Source organism: Peromyscus californicus, unplaced genomic scaffold (genome assembly GCF_007827085.1).
Source record: "Peromyscus californicus insignis strain IS unplaced genomic scaffold, ASM782708v3 Scaffold_4__1_contigs__length_199733344, whole genome shotgun sequence".
Taxonomy (NCBI): Eukaryota; Metazoa; Chordata; class Mammalia; order Rodentia; family Cricetidae; genus Peromyscus; species Peromyscus californicus.
In genome coordinates, this window is record NW_026294562.1 from 184,612,582 (window position 1) to 184,634,305 (window position 21,724).

At 37.7% G+C, this 21,724-nt stretch overlaps 1 pseudogene; it reads right to left on the minus strand.

Moving 5' to 3' along the window:
* Positions 1 to 292: 292 nt before the first annotated feature.
* LOC128124178 (killer cell immunoglobulin-like receptor 3DL1) lies at positions 293 to 14,167 on the minus strand (annotated as a pseudogene).
* Between the last annotated feature and the right edge of the window lie 7,557 nt (positions 14,168 to 21,724).

Here is a 21,724-nt window from a genome sequence, read left to right on the forward strand (position 1 = left end):
AGAGGTCTCCAGCATGAAATGAAATAGAGATCCATGGACTAAACAATAGAGTTTGATTTCTGTTGAGTGGGTTGTGAGGACCATAACCTTTGTAAGTAAAGGAAATTCACCTTGAGAATCATATGAGAATAATGAGGATGGTCCCAAAGTTAGAGACCTCTGTCTCAGATTTCAGCTGTTATTTCACTGCATCTATCAGTCTTTACTGGAGAAAGGGCTGTGGACTCTACAGAAGACTTCCTCAGATCTTGGAGAACTCATGGGGGTACAGACAATCTTTGATTTCAATTTATCATTTTCTGACTTCCATGTACACACTGGGATTAGTAGAAAATTCCTTGGGAATCTGGGAATTGGTAGTGGTCAATTTTTGTTTGAAGATCACCTGATCAAATTTTAAGTATGCCACCTCCTGCACTTCTTGTCTTTCAGGGTCCTAGGAAGAGGTAAACATCAAGTGATATTGTTTGCACACAATGTTGCAGCGAATAAAGGAATATTAGACTGTGTGGAAGAGAGCAGACTCAGGAGGACCCACCTGTCTGTTCAGTGTTGCTCTCACGTCTGAGTCTTGGTCCATGATGGCTGCATTTTTAGGTGACAGATGTAATTAAATTCACATAATAAGCACTGCATTTTCACTTCAAATCCAATGTACTAGTGAAATGTATGTTAAAACACAAGGTTACTCACTTTCCCCAAAGCAGAGTCATGTGTTCTGCCTCTTTATAGTCACAGACACCCCACCTATGCTGTACCTTAATAATTTCCTCTTTAGCATTATCTCTCTCTTCCTCTATTCCTCTTTCCCCCATCTCTCTTGTAAAACCTTGTTCTAGATATCAGTGTATGCAATTGATGTGAAGATGATGAATTTTCGTTCAGAAATTTCTCAGTGTTCTGAGAGTTGAGGGAAAGAGCCAAGGCTCTAGTTCCTCTCTAGAAAACCCTGCCTCAGTTTTCTTGTCTTGGTGAAAGTATCCTTTTGTAAACAAAGAACACATACCTGTATTTCTCTGGTCTTGGTTTCTCACACTACTCAGATGACATTCACTAGCTTGTTCCTGAAATTTCCTTTTTATGCCAGAGCAACAATAACAGTGGAGGATGATGATGAGGACAACAAAGATCATGGTCATTGACAGCCCAATCAGAATATGCAGGTTCCTGTGGTTATCTGGAGGAAGATGTGACCCAATAAGAGGTACATCTTGGGGTCCCTATTTTGATAGATTTCTTAATTTTTTTATTTATTAATAATTACTATAATGTTTCTATAGGACAGGAGTCTTGATGGAGAATCTACACCTGTTATTTTGCTAAATGGACACAGTTTTATACTGACTCATAATGACTTATCATTAGACCCATATATTCATGCATTTCTCAACTCTTAGTACAGAAACTTATGTTTATGGTAGATGGTAATTATACAGATAGCCACTACTGGACAAGTTGCACAGAATAAGAGATTTTATAATTCTTGTCCATAAATGAGACCATTACATAACATCTTCTCCATATGTTCAGGGATCATTGTGAAAGAGATGGAAGACGAAATTTCAAAAAGAGTCTATGGATAACTACAGGGAAAGTGTCTCTGGACACAGTAGGGCAGATGCACAGATGAACTCCACAAGAGGATGTGGCTGCATGCCCAAGACTAGTGCAAGCTCAAGGTAGAGAAAATCCCAGCATAGACAGTGGAGGTGAACATGAAGTCCTACCCCTCTCAAGGTACTATAGACAACTGATAACTGTTCAGAAGAGAGTCAGTGTTAGGAGTGTTGTTACTAGTAAATTGACTATGGCCCAGCAGAAGGCCACAATCCAGGAATATATTTACATAATGCCATTGGCAGAAAACTGCAGGACCCTATGTGTAAATCATGTGTTCAGTTTCTCCATCTGAGATTGACACCAGTGCTCAGTTAAGCTGCTTTACAACTTCTACTTCTACAAAACCTTGAACTAGACATTTAATTCTCTTGTCGGGAAAAAGTGAAGTCAAGGCTATTCTGTCAGAATAGTATTTTTATATAAAATCTTCTATTCTGCTTGCTTGATTCCTTTTGCAGGCCCCATTACCCCCTCTCTATGAGGAACAGAGCTAGAAGGAGCTCTTCATTGATCCTGAGAAGGGAATAAAATTTACTCTGTTTTTCACTCGCAGAATGTGTCAGGTATAAAAATTCGAGACAGATAGTCCTTATATTTCTCATACTGTTACTAAACAACTTCTAATGTTGCAGGGTTCAAGAATCAGAGAGCAGAGATGACAATGTTAAGACTAATGAGCCAGGATGGAACTGAGACAAAAAATGAGCCAAGGAGATTTTGGTTCCTAAGTTTTCACAGTAGAGAAGAGGGACCAATTACTCATTAGTTGTGGATTCTATACGGGAAGTGCATTTTCTCGATGAGTTTACCAGAGAAATGGACAGGAGAGGGAGAAGGGTCATCAAGAGCCTGTCTGCCTTTCCCTATGGAGTGTGGTTTTTATTTTATTTGGACAGTGACCAGCACCCACGAAACCACTTAGTGTTGAACCTTTAGAGTCATAGGGTACCATTATGTGGTTTTCCTCTAGGCGTAGACTCTCTTTGGATTGCAAGTTGTTATGATGCAAGAGGAATGCTGTGGGAAGATCTGTGTGAGTGAGATTTCAGGAGGGCTGCTCCATCTCTGCTCTTCCCAAACTGATTTGAACCTCATCCCTAATGAGTCTGTCCTGACCTGTTTCAGTATCTGCCTGGACACACAGATCTCCCAGTGTGGGTGCAGTCATATAAGGAGTGTTTGGGAGGCTCCCTGTCCATCATTTTGTAATTTGATACCATGTATCAAGTTCCTTGTCTTTTATAAAAGGTTTTCAACTTAAATATGAGTGTGTCTATTTCTTTATCTCTTTCCTGTCTCCAGGCCCTTCCATTTACCTTACCACCAAGCTTTTACATGTCCCCACACCACTCTTAAGTTGATAGCTTCTTTTTTCTGATAATTATTGGTACATGTATGTCTACAGATATGCATATTTACATATATATGTGTCAGATATATACATAGACATATATACATATTTGTTTACATATATACACATATATAGGTATATAAATATCTTACACACACATATACATATATGACACTAGCATGCACAGCAATCCTTCACTGTAGTTCCCCATGATACTTTCTCTCTATTATCAATTGGATGGTTCCCAGACATGGTTTTAGTATTTCATTAGTCACAAGACATGGGATCTATATGAGGCTTTCTTACCTGTGTCAGGAAGGTACCATGGGTCACTTGGAGATGACCATACATGGGAAGAGTTGCTGAAAGAGCCATAGCATCTATAGTTGCCTTTCTGGATTACAGGACCAAGAAGGAAGTTGGCTTGGAATGTCCTGTTGTGACTCTGCACTGCAGCCAGCCCACGTCCCTGAGGCACCCCTTCCCTGGACAGATGGAACATATCAAACTGATGGTCAGAGATGCAGGACAAGGTCATGTTCTCTCCTGATATCACCACAGGGCCCATTAGGGCTGACAGAGAAGGTTTCTTATATAAACCTGGAAGAAAAGAGCCAGAGACAGTTATAGAGTTTCTTACTAGTGTTTATTCACTGCTCAGTGTTCCCTCTTCATAATTCCATTTCTGTGATCTCTCTGCCTCTCACCATCTCCCTCTCTTCTTTTTTCTCCTTCTCTCTTTTCCATTCTATGTTATCATATTTAGTCTATGACTTCACTTCTTACTCAAATATTTTATGACAGTTTTTGCTTTTTTATATTTTCTGCCTCTATTTTCATTGGTTCATTCCATCTGTGTTTTAATATATGTTTTTATAACATAATAAATTTTATCTAGCAATTGACATCATTATGAAATATTCATGTGCATTCAATATACATAATATATATTTTATACTTTTTAAGAAATATTTCTTATTTTTTGAAATTGAAATACAGTTATATCATTTCATGTGTTTAAATTGTTTTTAAAAATTATTGTTACATATACTTATATATCTAGATTATTAATTATATTAATGCTATTATTCTCAATTGTCCCTCAACTTCCACTAATTAATCTCACTTCAAAGTACAGAATAACCCATAAACATCTATATTTCTCTTGAACAGTGGCCATGGTGATCTTTCCTCTCTTATTCCTCTCAGTGTGTGTACTGCTCAAGTGTGATCTATTGTCTGCCTCCCAAGCATTTGGTTTAGAATTTGTTTTTGGGTTCTATGTCTATAAGAATTCTACCAAGAAAGCCAGATATGTGTCTGACAAGCTCTGTCTTGAAATATTTAACATCTGCTATAATTTTTCCATCTCTATTTTCAAAGTTTCCATTTAGGATTGATTCTGTCTTTTTGTAGTTTTTCTCTTAGCACACATTCCATGTTTACTAATTCCCAGCAATTCCTGGGGTCTACCTGTGTGAAGGCATAAGGATTCATTAAGAAACAGCCCAACTAAGTATTTTGACTCAGGTCATATACATTGTATGTCTGGTTCTCTTGGTAGACTTCTTGTAAAGGTAGAAGTCAAAAATTTTCTGAATGTTAATAGAAAGACTTCATTCTCTCTGGTTCATATCATGCTCACCCAATCGCCATTTTCTGTTTATCTCTACTTATGACTCCTTTGCACCTCCCTGTATCTGTATCTGTGCTTTATGTTATAACCAATGGTCTGTTCTTATGTATTTCTTTTCATTCTCTATGTCAGTAAAACACTCACCAACGTTGGCTTCATGTAAATTTCCCACACTCATTTTCCTTGTGACCTCCCACAGTTTTTAGTGTATAGAATTATTTTTCTGTATCACAAAGAGAATGATAAGCAGGCAACACCTTCTTACCTGTGATCTTTATGTCAACAGGGTCACTGGATTCAGACCACTCATATGGTGTGTGATTGTAAGAACCATGGCATGTGTAAGTCCCAGCATGGTCAGGTGTCACAGGACCTATTTTGAAGTTAGCCTGGGACCTCCCAAGATGATTTTCAGGAGAAAGCTGGAGAAAGTCCTTGATTATTCCTTTTTTGTGTGAAGTCAAAGTGAAAGATTCAAACATAATCTCTGAATGACACTCCAGTGTCACCTTCTCTCCTAAATTCACCAGGGAAGTTTGTGAGGCCAAAAGGAAAGGCTTCCTGTAGATTCCTAAGAATAAAGAAATTGTATGAAACTGATCAAAATCTCTGTGTCCTTGAAGACTTATGATTCTACCTCATTTGGTCTGTTCTTCCTATGAGTGCTCCGGTACAATTGTTCTTGTCTGTTTCAACTCTGGACACAGACTCCTCCATCTTTGTGTTCATTTCCCACTTCTTTGACCCTAGAATTAGCACAATATTTTCCCACTGGCTTGTTGTGAGAATGTGTCTTTTGAACCCTTCTTCCATAGACACTATTGTCTTTTTCTAAGATTGGAGAGTGTAGGAAACATGGCAATGTTCATACTAGGGTGCTTTATGTGTCCTTTTTATGCTACTTTGGATAAGGTATAATCCTTGGTAGGATAAAGGAATTAGTATTGACCATAGTCACTAGGGAAACACTTCAGCCCTCTCCATGGTTCAAACTTCTGTAAGGCATTCCTGATCCAGAATCAGAAGCATTGTTTCCCTCCAACATGTTGATGAATTAGCATCCTGACTTTACTGCTCTCAGAGCATCCCTTCCATGCTTCTAAATTTGCCCTTGACATGAGTTCCTATATTACTTTCCAAATGCTAACATAACAAATTACCATAAATTTGATTCTTAGAAGAATATAAGTGTGGAGATCAGAATTCTGAATAGCTCAAATGGCATAAATCAAGTATCTTCAGGGATAGTAACTATTGAAATCCCTAGGAAAGTGTCCATTTTTTTGCCTTCCAGCTTCTAGAGCCTCATGCATTCCTTGGCACTTGGACCCTTCCTCCATGATTAGAGTTTGTGACACGGTGTCTCCTCATGATGATTTCTTTTGCCCACAACTGAATTTTTCCCTATTTTGTTATATCAACCCTTGTAGTTCTCCAGACTGGGAACAATTCAGGATATTCTTGCATCCTGATATCAACTGGTTAAGATCTGAGTTCCATCTTCCAGCCCAACTTTTCCTTGACTTATTGAACACACAGGAAGCCTTAGGGACTAGAAAAATGCATGTCCTTGTGTATCATATTATGCCCAGAACATTACATATTTCTCTATGTTGAATATTCTTTTATAAATCCAAGCCTTTGACTAATACTTTTTCAGACAATTACAGGGTTGAGAGATTTTTTTGGGAATGAAAAGATACTACAAATGTCATCTCTGACCTGAAATTATGATCTTCAGAGGGTCACTGTATGCTGAAGCTTCATTAGGGGATTGATAATTAAAACCATAGCATCTGTATGTTCCTGCATATGCTGGTGTCACAGGGCCCAAGACAAATTTCCCTGTGAATGATCTTCCATGGATCTGAGGGATAAGATTACCATGTTCTTTGTACAACTTGAGTGTGTAATAATCACTATGATAGTCACATTGAAATTCCACATGATGTCCCTGAGGAACAATATGGCTTGGCCAAGCAGAGAGTAAAGGTTTGTCTTGATCACCTGCAAAGAGATGCACACAGTAAAAATTTAATGATTGTCTTTTATCCCTGAGAGCTGAGCTTCCAATTTTCACTTCTGTTGGGATCTTCTGTAGAACAATTTTCTCTGAATTGAAACATCCCTGTTTTAATGTGAGAGGTTGAGAGGCTCAGGATAATCAGAAAGTAAACAAACTTCCTATGCCCTAGGAGGCTGAAGCATCCAAGATTCACCAGTTACCCTTTCCAACTCTATAGAAAAAGTAAGCTACTTGGCCAGCTGAGCTCTATAATGAGATTTCTAAGACCTGTTGAGTTGCTTGCAAGTTGTGTACAGAGCTCTAGGGTTTTGGCTTTCATGATAAGCACCTATATAGAGTTGTGCTTTTAGTACAGGTTTGAGTCACCCCTTGCTTCTGTAAGATACCCCTAAACTACACTGTTATTAATAACATCAGTAAACCCATAGAGTCACCAAGTTGTGCTTTGATGCAATCTTTGTTTTGTCTGTCAGGGGTTTCATTTATGAGTTGAGTAGATTTTTATGTGTTGTATTTCTGCAAAGAAAGTTTCAGACTTAATAGGGTCATTTTGAAGTGTTGGCTACAAAAGATTGTGGTGGCCTGAATAGCTATGGTCCCCATAGACTCATCTGTTTGAATGCACGGTACATAGGGAATGCCACTAATAGGAGGCATGGCCTCATTGGAGTAGGTGTGGCCTTGTTGGAGGAAGTGTGTCACTCCGGAGGCAGGCTTTGAGGTCTCCCATGCTCAAGCTTTTACCAGTGTGAAATAGTCTCCTTCTTCTGCCAGTGGATCAAGATGAAGAACTCTCTTCTCCTTCCCCAATATCATGTCTGCCTGCACACTGCCATGTTTCCTACCATGATGATAATGGACTAAACCTTGGAACTGTAAGTCAGCCCCAATCCAATGTTTTCTTTTATTAGAATGGCCATGGTCATGGTGTCTCTTCACAGCAACAGAAGCCTTAAGTCAAAGACTGTAAGTGTGCTCCAACTACCACATATATATTATATAACTTTCATGCTAAGATCCAAGCTTGGAATTTTGAGTATTGAATAAAGAAGTAATTTTCATCATGAACATTGTAATGTAAGAAGAAATTACACCAGAAGTGTAGAAGGAAAGGTTAATGTGAGTGAGATGATAGATCAGAGTTGATTCAACCAAGGTAGCAGAAAAGAAATGCTCTTGATTCACCAATCTAGAAATATAACAATATTCAGATGAGAAGTACATCGTGAATATTCCAAAACTCATGGACAATGGAGAGATCGCCCCCAGGACCACAGAATTGAGAATATTTATAACAAGTCAGGGGGAATGAGCCTTTTGAAGTACTTTTCTCCTTATGTACTTTCATAAAGATTTTCATTTACAGAGGTTATACAGGCTCATGTTTCTGTACTAAGGGTGATAAGTTAGAGGCCAACATATAGTTTCTCCATCATTTCACGGTTCCTTGTATGTGAAGCATTTGGAGTACAACATAACACAACAACTTGTTTACTTACATTTAGAATGGATTTGGACTCATGATGGCCAGCGCATGAATGTTGGTCATTGATATGTATCTACCTGGTTGATATTCCTGAGGAATGAGACAATAGCTAGTCTCTGTAGTGAAGACCAGGTAGTCTCCAAGCTATACTTCCAGTCAGCCATGGTAGACATCTTGCAACACTGACCAGCCAGGAGCCATCATAGACCCTGTCCAGAAACTGTCCCTGATTGCAGAGTGTTTTCAGGGCTCTTAAAGAATTAACAATTTTTGGTCATTAATATTTTTCAATATCAATAGACTCAATTCCCAAATAAAAACACCCATACTATCAGAATGGTATAAAAACAGGACCCATCCTTCTGTTGTATACAAGAAACACCCTTAACATCAAAGATAAACATTACCTAATCACCTCATAGTAAAGCAGTGGAAGAAGAATTTCTAAGCAAATAGATATAAGAAGCAAGCTGGTTTAGCCATTCTAATATCTAACAAAATAGACTTCTGTTGTGGTTTGAAAGGCCATGGCCTCAGAGGGAGTGGGCCTATTAGGAGGAGTGCCCTTGTTGAGGTAGATGTCTTGTAGGAAGAAGTGAGTCGCTGTGGAGGTAGGTCTCAGAGCAAGTCTCAACATATACAAGAAAATTGAAATTACCCCTGTATCATATCAGACCACTACAGATTGAAGCTGAAATTATAGGAAACAGAAACAAAAGACAGCCTACAAAATCATGGAGACTTAAGAACCCTCTACTGAATGAAAACGGATCAAGACAGAAATAAGAAAGTAAAGGCTTTATAGAATTCAATGAAAATGAATGTACAACATACACAAACTTATGGGACACAATGAGATCAATGCTAAGAGAAAAAAAGTTCATAACACTAACTGCCTACATAAATAAATTGAAGAGATCTCATATTAGTAACTTAACAGCACACCTGAAAGATCTAGAACAGAACAAAACAAACACATCAAAAACAGCAGGAAATAATCTAACTGAGGGCTGAAACCAATAAAGGAGAAACAAAGGGAACAATATAAAGAATCAATAAAACCAAGAGTTGGTTCTTTGAGAAAATCAACAGCATGGACACTGCCTTATCCAAAGTAACTAAAAGGCAGGGAGAGAATATCGAAATTAACAAAATCAGAAATGAAAGTGGGACATAACAACAAACACCGAATATACCCAAAACATCATCAGGGCATACTTTAAGAACCTCTAATACAAAATTGGAAAATCTAAATTAAATGGACAATTTCCTCAATAGCTACCACTTTCCAAAGTAGGATCAAGATCAGATAAGAAATTTAAACAGACCTATAACCCCCAAGGAAACAGAAGCTGTCAATAAAATTTTCTAGAAGACAAAAGTATAGGGCCAATAGATTCTAGTGAAGAATTCTTCCAGATTTAAGGAGAGCTAATGCCAATATTCCTTAAATTATTCCTAGAAACAGAAGTAACAATGCCTCATTTAATGAGTCCACAGTCACCCTAATACTCAAAGATTCCATAAAAATACAATTACAGACCAATTTCCCTCATGAACATTGATGCAAATTATTCAATTAAATACTCTCAACATTCATCCAAGAACACATCAAAAAGATCATTCACCATGATCATGTAGGATCCATCACAGAGATGTAGGGCTGTTTCAACATATGAAAATTTGTCAATGTAATCTATTGCATACAATCTGAAAGGAAAAAAAGTCCACATAATTTTCTCATTAGATGCTGAAAAAGCCTTTGAAAAACATTTAACATAGCTTTATGGTAAAGGAATATTCGGGATACAAGGAATGTACTTAAATATAACAAAAGCAATATACAGAAAGCCTATAGTCAATATCAAATTAAAAGGAGTGAAACTCTAAACAATTACAATAAAATCAGGAAAAACACAAGGCTGTCCACTTTCTCTGTATGTATGCATTTTAGTACTTCAAATTCTAGCTCCAGCAAAAACAGAACTGAATGAAATCCAGTAGATACAAATTAAAAAGAAGTCAAAGTATCATCATTTGCAGATGAAATTATAGTATACAAAAACAATCCGAAAATATTCTACCAGGGAACTCCTATAGCCAAAAGATACCTTCAGCTAAGTGGCAAAATACAAGATTATCTAAAAGGCAAAATACAAGATTATCTAAAAATAGTCAGTAGCCCTTATATATACAAATGACAAACAGGCTAAGAAAGAAATTAGAGATACAACAACCTTCACAATAGTCACAAATAATATAAAATGGCTTTGGAATAACTCTAACCAAGCAAATGAAAGACTTGTATGTCAATAACTTCAAGTTTTTAAAGAAGGAAACTGAAATCAATATCAGAAGATGGAAGCATCTCCCATACTCAGATATCAGTAAAACCAACATAGCAAATATGGCCATGGTACAAAATGCAATCTACAAATTCTATGAAATCTCCTTCAAAATACAACACAATTCTTTATATACCTTGAAAGAATAATACTCAACTTCATGTAAAAAAAAAAAAACAGGAAAGCTAAAACAATATTGAAAAATAAACAGACTTCCAGAGGTATCACCATCCTTGATTTCAAGCTGTACGGCAGAACTATAGTAATAAAATCCATAATGTATTGATTTTAAAACAGAGAGGTTGATTAATTGAACCGAATTGAAGACCCAAATGTCAATCTGCAAGGCTAGATTTTTGAGAAAGAAGACAGAAATATACAAGGGAAAAAAAAAGAAATCATCTTCAACAAATGATGGTGGTCTAATTGGATTACTACATGTAAAATAATGCAAATAGATGCATATCTATCACCCTTCACAAAACTAAAGTCCAAATGGATCAAAGACCTCAACATCAGACGAGATACATCAACAGATGGGAGCATATGCAGCAATCCACAGCCAAACATTAGGCAGTGCTCCAGGAAGCCCAAGGAAGATAGGGGAAGGATTATAGGAGCCAGAGTGGTCAAGGGCATCATCAGAACATGACCCAAGGGTTCATCTAAGTTGGACTCATGGCCTTCAGTTGCAAAGACTGAAGAGACCATCAGGGAACCTGTATGGGTCTAAGGTAGCTCCTCTGCATATATGTTATGGTTGTGTAGCTTGGTGTTCTTCTGGGACTCTGAGAAGTGGGTGTTGTTATTTGTTATGACTCTTGAACCTACATGTGGGCCTTTGTTCCTCCTACTGGGTTGTCTTGCCCAGCCTTGGCATGAGAGTATGCATCTACTCTTGTTGTCACTTGTTATCCTGTGCTCAGTTGATACCATTGGGAGGCCTGTTCTTTTCTGAAGGGAAAGAAAGGAGGAGTTGATCTTGGGAAAAAGGAAAGGGGGAGCTGGGAGGAGAGGGTGTAGCAGAAATGGTGGTCAGGACATGATATATGAGAGAAGAATAAAAAACAATCCCTGTCATTTATTACCAAAAAAACACTCACATGAATAAAGCTTTGGAGCTATGAACCACAGACAAAAGAGAAAATATGTCATTTGTTTTTGTCGATCTGTATTGCTTTGACCAGTATAATACTTCCTAGTTCCATCTATGTCCTTACTAATTTTCATTGTTATTTGTTATTGAATAGTATTCCACAGTGTACATGTAATACATTTTCACTATCCATTCATCAGCTGAAGAACATGCAGGTTATTCCTTTGTCCTAACTACTGAGAATAGAGGAGCAAAGAACATGATGGAACAAGCATCCATGTCATAGGATGTCAGGTTCTTTGGGTACATGCCAGGGGGTGGAAATGATGAATATATAGCACTCATGTATGAAAGTCTCAAAAATATTAAATTTACAGAGAAAAACATATTTTTTTTTTTTTGGTTTTTCGAGACAGGGTTTCTCTGTGCAGCTTTGCGCCTTTCCTGGGACTCACTTGGTAGCCCAGGCTGGCCTCGAACTCACAGAGATCCGCCTGCCTCTGCCTCCCGAGTGCTGGGATTAAAGGCGTGCGCCGAGAAAAACATATTTTATTAAAGAAAAGGGATGTGATCTCACTATGAAAAAAATCTCTAGGTTGCAAATGTTATGAATTTTTTAAAGGAATCATCAAACAACATAAGAACTTTGAAAACCACCCCCACAAAGAATACACCTACTGAATTGGAAAATTTTATGGACTAGCTTGATGTATATGTAGGTAATGGCTATTGCTGCCTAGCCTGATTCTGAAAACCATTGCTGGGACCCAAATGGGGAGAGGAGAAAACTGATCCCAGTAGATTTTCCTCTGACCTCCACACTTGTGAAATAGTATGTACTCACAAACACACACACACACACACACACACACACACACACACACACACACTCACTCATCAAATGAATATAAACTTTAAAAAGTTAAGAGAGCATTTCAATAGTATACTTCATGATAAAATAGGAGAATGAGTGAGCTTAGATTGGGCACTTTATAATCTGAGAGGTAAATACAAAAATTGAATAAAAATACAATTAAAAGAATGACCAGATATTTTAACACTATCCAAATCCCAAATTACAAGTCATACAAATTCAAGAAAGTATAAAGGAATGTTGAGGTTTACTTGCGAGATGAGTTTATGGAGCTGTTTGAATATTATTAAAAGTATTATATGAAATTCTCAAAGAATTTGTAAAATATTTACAAAAAGACATAAAAAGTAGCTAATAAAATAAGCAGAAAAAACTATACAACATTTTTGAAACATAAAAAAAAAGAATAAGGTCAGGTCCATGACGGGCAAATGACATGAAACAAATTCAAACCAAATAATCAAGATCACAGAATGTATAATTATCATAAGAGATTCTGATATCAGAATGACAAAAGAAGTGAAGAACATATGAGGCATTCCCAGTACAGTTAATGGTAGTCTTCTGAGCAAATATCTACAGGACACAAGAGACCAGGGTGACCAGATCGTGGAAAACAGAAAAAACACTGTCTACAAATATCAGCAACAGTGCTGTTCAGAAATGAAGCATATAAAGATTTTCTCAGAAATACAGCAGCAGATAAAGTTCATCACAATAAGCTCAGGAAATGCTGTGGTGTTTTTGAAGCTGAAAGAAAAGGCTGATAATGAGTTACATGAAAATATCGTCATGTAGAAAAAGTAAAATTAGCTAACTAAAGCAAAACAAAATTAGATGTCATAATAGTGTGGTGATGGTACAGAAATTATCTCTGTAGCACAGATGTTTAAAGACAAAATAATCTCATAATAATTTGTCCAGTGACATATATATCTAAAAAAGTCATAAATCATAACATTAAAATCTCAATACATGTGGAGGTGATCAGGTGGGGACTGTGGCAGTGTGGAAGACATGTTTTTAAAAAAATGATTATCCAGCAGGTGCTGTGGACCAAACTTTTAATTGCAGCACTTGAGAGGCAGAGGCAGGTGAATATCTGAGTTCATGGATGTCCTGGTCTACAAAGTAAACTCTAGGATAGTCAAGGTAACACAGAGAAACCCTGTGTTGAAAAACCAAAAAATAAAATTTCATCCAATCAAAATTGATGCCTGACCCAGCCAAGGGCAGTGTCTGGGACAATCTGGGAAAGAACTGACTGATAGGCAGGTTTCCAGGGTCTTAATTTTGAAATTCAAAACACTCACCAACAAGTCACTCACAGAAGCCACCAGCCAACACCCTGTGATGCCTGCTCTCCTCTTAGAATGAAACCTATTTATTTATATGATATATAGTATCTCAAGGTTTTAAGGATGGACTCACCTGCTTGTGCTAATGTCCTCAGTGCTAGGAAGAGGCCTGGGAAGAAAAACTCATGATGAGTGATTTTTGTTTTTCCAGTAGCCTGGCCATCTGACAGCCCTGTCTTGTTGGGCCTCTGTACATTATAATCAGAGTTTACTTAGTTAGGATGAACTCATGTACTAATATAAAACGTGGAGCCCAGTGTTTCTGCTGTAGGCAGATTCAGCCGCCCAGGATGATATTTCCACCCTGTTATTCCACACCATCTATTCCCAGCAGGACTCACCAGTACAGATCAGGTTTAGGAGCACAGACAGCATGGTGCTGCTTTGGCTGACAAGAGGCAGAACCAGAAAAAAACATATTGGGTTTTGTAAGAGGCTTGAGGCATCTACCTGACCACAGCACGGAAAGCTTAACAACAGAAACATCCGCCCTCACCGCCAGGTTCATTATTTTTTTTGTTTGACAGGCTGTCTCTGTAGCCCTTGTAATATTGGAATGCACTTTTTTTATTTTAATTAAAATCTATTGTATAAAATTCTCAAAGAATAAAGACAGTATTTAAGAAATTGTAAATCTGAATTGCATATGTATAACCAGTAGTTTTACTATAAAAAGATAGTGAATGTTTATATCACAAACAGAAAGAAATATGTACTTCCAAAAAATTAACTTGCAATTTACAAAAATAAAGCATTAAATTTAATGTAAGAATTAATATATTATGAATTCTTAACTAAAGTTTAAAAGTCTATTGATCTAAATAAGCTATTACAGATGAAACTTACTTTATTTTTTATTTATTTATTTATTTATTTATTTATTTAGCAATACAATTCAGTTCTACATATCAGCCACGGATTCCCTTGTTCTCCCCGCTCCTGTCCCCCTCACCTTCCCCCCAGTCCCCCCCCATTCCCATCTCCTCCAGGGCAAAGCCTCCCCCGCGGACTGAGATCAACCTGGTAGACTCAGTCCAGGTAGGTCCAGTCCCTTCCTCCCAAGCCAATGGCCATAACACCCTGAACGTACCCGATCTTGTCTGATCTTGGAAGCTAAGCAGGGTCAGGCCTGGTTAGTACTTGGATGGGAGACCGCCTGGGAATGCACTTTATATACCAGGCTGGCTTTGAATTCAAATCCTCACTAGCATCTGCCTCCCAAGTGCTTGGATTAAAGGTGTGTGTTCTCATACCAGGCTAAAAAACTCTCCCCTTTTACCATTGCCTTTGAGGGCCATAGCTTTTTGGAAAATTTTCAGATTTTAGCCTTTCAGCAACAACATTTACCATGACTGCAATTTGGTTGTATCTTGAACCCACTCTCTTAATTCAAAATCATCCAATTTGATTATTGTACTCAAACTTTTGATGTGTTCTTTTGCTTTTTAAATAGTGTTTCCACTGGTGTTCTATGCAACATGTCCAATAATTATTCATGTTACAAGAGCAATCAATCAAAATGATTATGCTGCCATTAATCCAGTGTCAGGCTATAGTTATTCATTTTCTTAATTAATCATGTTGTTATTTAAAATAATAAAATTCCACTTCTTTTAAAGAATCAGTCAAACAAAGCAAGTATGTTTTTGCTTTATTTGAAATTCGTTTTAAGAAATTGAAGAAATATCAAAAGGTAGAAAATCTCTTATGCTCGTGTATCAGTAAGAATAGCATAATAAAAATGGCATCCTACCAAAGTAATATATAGAATCCCACCTATGCAATCCCATCAAAATTCCATAACAATGCTACATAGATCTTAAGAAGACAGTTTCAGCTTTAATGCAAACATACACACAAAATAACAAGATAGCTAATCTCTTATGAACAATAAAAGAATGACTAGAGGTCTCATTCCCAATTTCAAGTTGTACTATAGAGATATGTTAATAAACACACTGCTGTATTGGTACAAAGACAGACAAGTTCATCAATGAAATCAAAATGAAGACACAGACAGAATTCCAGACATTTATGTATATCTGATCTTTGCTAAAGAAATCTGAAACATTCATTGGAAAAAAGACAGTGTCTTCAACAAATAGTTTTGATCAAACTGGGTGACTTCAGATAGAAGAATGCATATAACATCATGTTTACCAATTTGCAACAAGACTCCAAACAAGTATAATCCCTAATTGCATTCTAAGTATCTAAATATTTTTGTTGTAGAGACATATAAATGTAGCTCTCACATCGGAGGGAAAAAAAACCTTTGAATAGCATCAAACACCAATACAAAACCAAAACAAAAAATAGAACAGATGATTATGTTGTGTCTAGGACTAGCTGATCTGTTACAACAGAACCCCTGCATCTAAGGCTCAGGCAACACCATGCAAGGGAAAGATTGTAATAACCAGAGGAAGAAGATGTTTGCTGTGAGATTGTATCTGCTAGAAATGTAGTATGCTGTGGGATGTTCTGTATGTCAAATGTGTTGCTGATTAGTCAATAAATAAAACACTGATTGGCCATTGGCTAGGCAGGAAGTGTAGGCGGGACAAGGAGGAGAATAAAGCTGGGAAGTGGAAGGCTGAGTCAGAGAGACACTGCCAGCCGCCATGATGACAAACAGCATGTGAAGGTGCCGGTAAGCCACGAGCCATGTGGCAAGGTACAGACTTATAGAAATGGATTAATTTAAGCTGTAAGAACAGTTAGCAGGAAGCCTGCCACGGCCATACAGTTTGTAACCAATACAAGTCTCTGTGTTTACTTGGTTGGGTCTGAGGCTGTGGGACTGGCAGGTGAGAGAGATTTGTCCTGACTGTGGGCCAGGCAGGAAAACTCTAGCTACAGTAGTAAGCCTTAAAATTATGTAAATATAAATGACATTATACACATTAATCTGGTTTTATTTATAAAATTTATGTAGATTTAAAAAGGTAATTAAGGTTGGATGGTGGTGGCACACACTTTTAATCCCAGCATTTGGGAGATAGAGCCAAGGGGAACTCTGTGAGTTTGAGGCCAGCCTGGTCTACAGAGCAAGATCCAAGACAGGCACCAAAACTACACAAAGAAACCCTGTCTTGAAAAAACCAAAAAAAAGAGTAATTAAAAATAAAGATGGTGTATATGAGAGGTTGAGAGGCATAAGGGAAGGAAAAATGGTCTAATTATACTTTACTTGAAAAATACATTAATAAAAACTTGAAGTTTAGAAATGTAGATAAACATATAAGAAATAAAGCTTAAAATGTAACAAAATATAGCAGACAGTAAATATTATAAATCCATACTACCATCCCAGGATTTGTGTGGCAAATAGTCAGTCTCATTTCACATGTTCCCAATTCTTTGCTGTGTTTTTGCAGCTTCTTGGCCTCTGACAGAATCTTCTAGAAACACATCATAAATATATTGATGTTTCTTATCTAGGTTCATTATTGAGAGTATAATATGCCCTACTGAAATATATAACTAGTGCTATAGAGTCAGAAAAGAGCCTGCTAAAATAAAAAAGTCTGAAAATATGCAAAACAACTTGTCAATTTGTACCTATTAAACATTCTCAGAAATGTCTATGTCAACCACTCAACAATGAAGTGAAACAACACAACACGATAAATGTATATATTAGGATTTTGGTAAAGAATGTTAAGTATATGGGGTTGGAGTGATCACTCAGACATTTAGGGGAGTGGAAGGGATAGATTAGAAGTCGGGGAATTGGAGAAGAGGAGGGAGGGGAAACTAAGGTCAGAAACTAAAATAAATGAAAAAAATATTTATGTAAAATTTTTTTTAAAAAGATCCTACTTCTGAAAACACCAAGAGCTTGGGTCACAGGTCATAGAGAATCCAAACTGGACTTGGGCCAGAAGATTCCTCCCTTTTTGCTAACCTCTACAGTTCCGGATGGTTCTATGCAGGATAATGAGGGAGAAATGTCATGGAGAGTTAATCATGGACCCTATGGGCAACAATACTGACAAGCCAGGCTAGATGAACCCATTGATTTGATAATAGAAAGTCTGTTATGAGAGTGCCTTAGTTCATTTTCTATTGCTGTGATAAATGTCATGACCAAAACCAAGTCAGAAGAGGAAAGGGTTTATTTAGTTTACATGTTAGGTCACGATACATCAGTGAGGAAAATCAGGGCAAGAATTCCATTAGGACAAGAACTCTAGCAAAGCAGAAAGTTGAAACAGAAACTATAGAGGAATGATGCTTATTGGCTTGCTCCCTCTGCCTACTGCTCAGTCAGCATTTGTATACAACCCAGGCCCACCTGCTTAGGGGTAGCACTGCCCATAGTGGGCGGGGTCCTCCTACATCAATCAACCAAGAAAAATGACCCCAAAGATGTGCCCACAAGCCAATCAGATTGAGGCAATCCCCCAATGAGGATCCCTCAGATAACTGAACTGACTTAAATTGACAGCCGAAGCTAACTAGCAGAAAGGGTAACTAACAACTTTTCGAGTGGACTTGATGCCCACTCCCCAAGAGGGAGTTTACATCTAGTACTGTAGACTCAGCCAAAAGTCATAGTGGGTATGCTAGTTTAAATGTAAATTGGCCCCCATGAGCTCATAGGGAGTGGCACTACTAAGAATTGTGGCCTTGTTGGAGGAAGCATGTCACTGTGAGGGTGGGCTTTGAGGTCACTTTGTTCAAGCTATGCTCAGGATGACACAGTTGCTTCCTGTTGCCTGTGGCTTAAAAGGTAAAATACTCTCAGCTCTTTCTCCAGCACCGTGTCTGCCTGTATGCTGCCATGTCTGGCTATGATGGTAATGGACTAAACCATTGAACTGTAAGCCACCCAATTAAATGTTTTCCTTTATAAGAGTTGCCTTGGTCATGATGTCTCTTCATAGCAATAGAAACCCTAACTACGACAATGGGCCAGTGAGATGGTTCAATGGGTAAAAACCTGACAACCTGCGTTTGAGCCCTGGAACCCACATGATGGAAGAAGAGAATTGATTCCTATAAGTTATTATCTGACCCCCACATTCACACCTCAGCATATGTGTGCCCTGCTCCACCATAAATGAAAAAAAATCTTTACAAAAGAGTGTATTCTGCGTTTGCAGAGGACCCAACTTCAGTACCCAATGCCCACAGCAGCAGACTCACAACTACCTGAGAATCCAGCTCCTGGGAATCCAATCAATGCTGTCTTCTGGCACCAGAACTCACATGTCCACATTCACACATATTTTAATGGGTGTGTGTTATCATACAAGGCTAAAAGAAATTCCCACTTTTACCATTGCCTTGAAGGCCATAGTTTAGTTTGTGTATCAGGGTAACTGTGCCCTCAGAAAATTTCCTTTGTTTATATTTTGTGGTTGATATATTGTGCACCCCAATAAACTTATCTGGGGGTCAGAGAACAGAACAGCCACTATATTACACATAGAGGTTAGGCAGTGGTAGCACACGCCTTTAATCCTATTTATATAAATTTTTTTAAAAAAGATCCTACTTCTGAAAACACCAAGAGCTTGGGTCACAGGTCATAGAGAATCCAAACTGGACTTGGGCCAGAAGATTCCTCCCTTTTTGCTAACCTTCACAGTTCTGGATGGTTCTATGCAGGATACTGAGGGAGAAATGTCATGGAGAGTTAATCATGGACCCTATGGGCGACAATACTGACAAGCCAGGCTAGATGAACCCATTGATTTGATAATAGAAAGTCTGTTATGAGAGTGCCTTAGTTCATTTTCTATTGCTGTGATAAATGCCATGACCAAAACCAGGTCAGAAGAGGAAAGGGTTTATTTAGTTTACATGTCAGGTCACAATACATCAGTGAGGAAAATCAGGGCAAGAATTCCATTAGGACAAGAACTCTAGCAAGGTAGAAAGTTGAAACAGAAACTATGGAGGAATGATGCTTATTGTCTTGCTCCCTCTGCCTACTGCTCAGTCAGTATGTGTATACAACCCAGGCCCACCTGCTTAGGGGTAGCACTGCCCATAGTGGGCGGGGTCCTCCTACATCAATCAACCAAGAAAATGACCCCAAAGATGTGCCCACAAGCCAATCAGATTGAGGCAATCCCCCAATGAGGACCCCTCAGATAACTGACCTGACTTAAATTCACAGCAGAACCTAACTAGCAGAAAGGGTAACTAATCACTTTTGGATTGGACTTGATGCCCACTGCCCAGGAGGGAGTTTACATCTAGTACTGTAGACTCAGCCAAAAGTCATAGTGGGTATGCTAGTTTAAATATAATTTGGCCCCCATGAGCTCATAGGGAGTGGCACTACTAAGAAGTGTCTACATTCAGTTTTCAGTCCCTCAGTTTCTCCTTTCCTGAATTTTCATTCACCATGAAACCCAGACGTATGTCATGGGTTGAATAGAGACAGCCAATCCCCACAGCTCCTGACACAGTGACAGTCATTAGCAGAATGCTGAGGAGATTAGACTATCCTTGGCCTTCACAAAAATGAACCAGTCTTCCTGTTCAGAGACAGACTAGCTTTTGTAGGAGTCCAGTCTTCCTTGGTAACCTACTTTCATTAAGGACTCACTGAGACACAGGAAGGTGGTGTCCTGTGGGGCCAGATGCTGATATTGCCTCATCACAGTTAGCTTCCTGTCTATGTACACTCAAAATAGCAGGTACTTGTGAGACCAGAGGACACACAGAATGTTTGAGGTCTCAGTTCTTGACCATGCATTTCTATATTTATTACTTCAAATGCAAAATAAACAGTTCATTTTTGAAATACTTAGTTGATCTTGTGTGGACTCTTAGACGAAACAAAGAATCCTTCTGTTTACATTTCCACCATGGAAGGAGGGTTTTCTAAAAATTTCTGGTGGTGCTCAAATTCCTGTCTCTCTTTTCACCGTAAATTTCTTTTTATTTTTTCCAGGGAGCCTTTATTGCACATACAATGAGATAATCATGTGGTTTTTGTTTTTGTTTATATAGTAGAGTACATTTATTGATTTACATATATTGAAGCATCCCTGCATCTCTTGTACGGGGCCTATATGATCATAGTGAATGATTCCTTTGAAGTGTCCTTGGATTCAGTTTGCAAGTGTAAAATAATTTGCACCCTATTTTTATAAGGGAAATTGGTCTATGATTTTCTTTCTTTGTTGGGTTTTTATTTAGTTCAACTGTCAGAGTAACTGTGGTCTCAGAAAATGTATTTCCCAATATTCCCTCTTTTTCTATTTTGTGGAATAGTATGTGGAATATTGGTATTAAAACTTCTTTGAAATTATCATAGAATTCTGTTCTAAATCCATCTGGTCTTTAGCTTTTTCTTTTTAGTTTGGCTTGGTCCTATTTCACCAGGGGTTATAGGTCTGTTTAAATTGCTTGTCTAATATTAATTTAACATTTGTAAGTGGTATGTCTCAAGAAAATTATTCATTTATTTTAGATTTTCCAATTTGGTCTAGTACAGATTTTTAAACTATGTCCTTAGGAATCTCTGGTTTAACTCAGTTGTTATGTCCATGTGTTTATTTCTAATTTCTTAATTTGGATATCGTCTGTGTGTTTTAGTTAATTTGGATAAAGGCTTTTTAATCTCAATGAATAAGCTTATTTTATTGATTCTTCAAATTTATTTTTTCTATTGTATTAAATTCAACCATGAATTTGCTTATTTCTTGCCCTCGACTCCTTTTAAGTGTGATTTCTTCTTTTTGTTCTAGAGCTTACATGTGTGTTGATAATTAACTAATTTTTATCACTATACTAAAATCCATGCCAATATCTGAGATTAGTAGTTGTCTTTTTATCCTATATTCTTGTATTCTCCTAAATTATAACAAACATCCATAACCCACCAAATAACCAAAAATCACCAACATCCTTCAACTCTTGGGAATGTGGGCATAGTTTTATTCATAATGCTTCCTGTTCTTTGTG